We start from the raw sequence: 2,784 nt of genomic DNA, 5'->3' as shown, positions 1-2,784 counted from the left end.
ACAATACATCACACTAGGGAAATTGAAGATATGACCCAGTCAAAGGAATAAACCAACAATTCAAATGAGATACAGGAGCTGAAACAGTTAATTCAGAATGTACGAACAGACATGGAAAACCTCATCAAAAACAAAATCAATGAATTGAGGGAGGATATAAAGAAGGCAAGGAATGAATAAAAAGAAGAAATCGAAAGTGTGAAGAAACAAATCACGGAATTTATGGGAATGAAAGGCAAGGTAGAACAGATGAAAAAAACAATGGAAACCTACAATGGTAGATTTCGAGAGACAGAACATAGGATTTCTGAACTGGAGGATGGAACATCTGAAATCCAGAAAGAAAAAAGAAAATATAGGGAAAAAATGGAAAAATATGAGCAGGGACTCAGGGAACTGAAAGACAATAGGAAACGCATGCATATACGTGTTGGGGGGGCCCAGAAGGAGAAGAGAAGGGAAAAGGAGGAGAAAAACTAATGGAGGAAATTATCACTGAAAATTTCCCAAGTCTTATGAAAGACTTAAAATTACAGATCCAAGAAGTGCAGTGTACCCTAAAGAGAACAGATCCAAATAGACATACTCCAAGACATTTACTAGTCAGAATGTCAGAGGTCAAAGAGAAAGACAAAATCTTGTAAGCAGCAAGAGAAAAGAAAACCATCCCATACAAGGGAAGTCTAATAAGACTATGTGTAGGTCTCTCAGCAGAAATGATGGAGGTGAGAATACAGTGGGATGATATATTTAAATTATTAAAAGAGAAAAACTGCCAACCAAGAATTCTATATCCAGTAAAATTGTCCTTCAAAAATGAGGGAGAAATTAAAACATTTTCAGACAAAAAAATCACTGACAGAATTTGTGACCAAGAGACCAGCTCTTCAAGAAATACTAAAGGGAGCACTAGAGACAGATACAGAAAGACAGAAGAGAGAGGTGTGGAGAAGAGTGTAGAAAGGAAGACTATGAGTAAAGGTAAAAAGAAGGGAAATTAGATATGACATATAAAATCCAGAAGGCAAAATACTAGAAGAAAGTACTACCCACGCAGTAATAACACTAAATGTTAATGGGTTAAATGCTCCAATCAAAAAACATGGACTGGCAGAATGGATTAAAAAGCAAGACCCATCTATATGCTGTCTCTACTCAAAGGACATGAGAGCAAGGACACAAACGGACATTTGCACACCAATGTTCATAGTAGTATTATTTACAATTACCAAGAGATGGAAACAGCCAAAATGTCCATCAACAGAGGGGTGGCTAAACAAACTGTGGCATGTACATACTATGGAATATTATGCAGCTGTAAGACAGATTAAAGTTATGAAGTATGTAACAACATGGATGGACCTTAAGGACATTATGCTGCGTGTGATTAGCCAAAAACAAAATGACAAATACTGTATGGTCTCACTAATATGAACTGACATTGGTGAATAAACTTGGAATATTTCGTTGGTAACAGAGACCATCAGGACATAGAAATACGGTAAGATATTGGGTAACTGGAGCTGAAGGGATACAGATTGTGCAACAGGACTGAACATAAAAACTCAGAAATGGAAAGCACAACACTACCTAACTGTAAAACAATGATGTTAAAACACTGAATGAAGCTGAATGTGAGAATGATAGAGAGAGGAGGGCTGAGGGCATAAATGAAATCACAAAGAAAGATAGACGATAAAGATTGAGATGGTATAATCTAGGAATGCCTAGAGTATATAACGATAATGACTAAACATACAAATTTAAAAATGTTTTTGCATGAGGAAGAACAAAGGAATGCCATTACTGCAGGGTGCTGAAAATAGATGGCAATTAATATTTTAAAATTTCAACTTATGAGTGAGACTAAAGCAAAAAATGTTTATTTGGTACAAAATTTATATTTTGACTAGTGCATCTCCTAATATACTTTATGTAGATAGTTGGTTGAACAACATAAGTACATGGAACCTTGGGCAGGACATTAGATTTTGTTGGTTTGTCCAGAGTGATGTCCCAATGAATCCCACAGTGATTCGATCAGTGAGTGGAAAAGTATTTGCAAAGTCCCCTACGGGGGAAAATTCAACCTCCCCAAGTTGAATTATTGATATTTTCACAAATAGTGCAGACAACCAAAGCTATAGGCTGAGCCCCCAGTCTTGGGGTTTGTTCACATGAAACAACCCACAAAGGATAGGTCAAGCCTACTTAAAATTAGGCCTAAGAGTCATCCCCAAGAGAACCTCTTTTTGTTGTTCAGATGTGGCCTCTCTCTCCAGCCAATACAACAAGCAAACTCACCACTCTCCCCCTGTCTACGTGGGACATGACTCCCAGGGGTGTGGACCTTTCTGGCAACGTGGGACAGAAATCCTAGAATGAGCTGAGACTCAGCATCAATGGATTGAGAAAAACTCTAGAATGAGCTGAGACCCAGCATCAAGGTATTGAGAAAACCTTCTCGACCAAAGGGGGGAAGAGGGAAATGAGACAAAGTGTCAATGGCTAGGAGATTCCAAACAGAGTCTAGAAGTTATCCTGGAGGTTATTCTTACACATTAAGAAGATATCACCTTGTTATCCAAGATGTAATGGAGAGGCTGAAGGGAACTGCCTGAAAATGTAGAGCTGTGTTCCAGTAGCCATGTTTCTTGATGATGATTGTATAATGATATAGCTTTCACAATGTGACTCTGTGATTGTGAAAACCTTGTGTCTGATGCTCCTTTTATCTACCTTATAACAGACGAGTAGAAAATATGGAAGAAAACAAATAATAGG

Source organism: Tamandua tetradactyla, chromosome 5 (genome assembly GCF_023851605.1).
Source record: "Tamandua tetradactyla isolate mTamTet1 chromosome 5, mTamTet1.pri, whole genome shotgun sequence".
Lineage (NCBI taxonomy): Eukaryota > Metazoa > Chordata > Mammalia > Pilosa > Myrmecophagidae > Tamandua > Tamandua tetradactyla.
Note: the sequence above shows the minus strand (reverse complement) of the source record.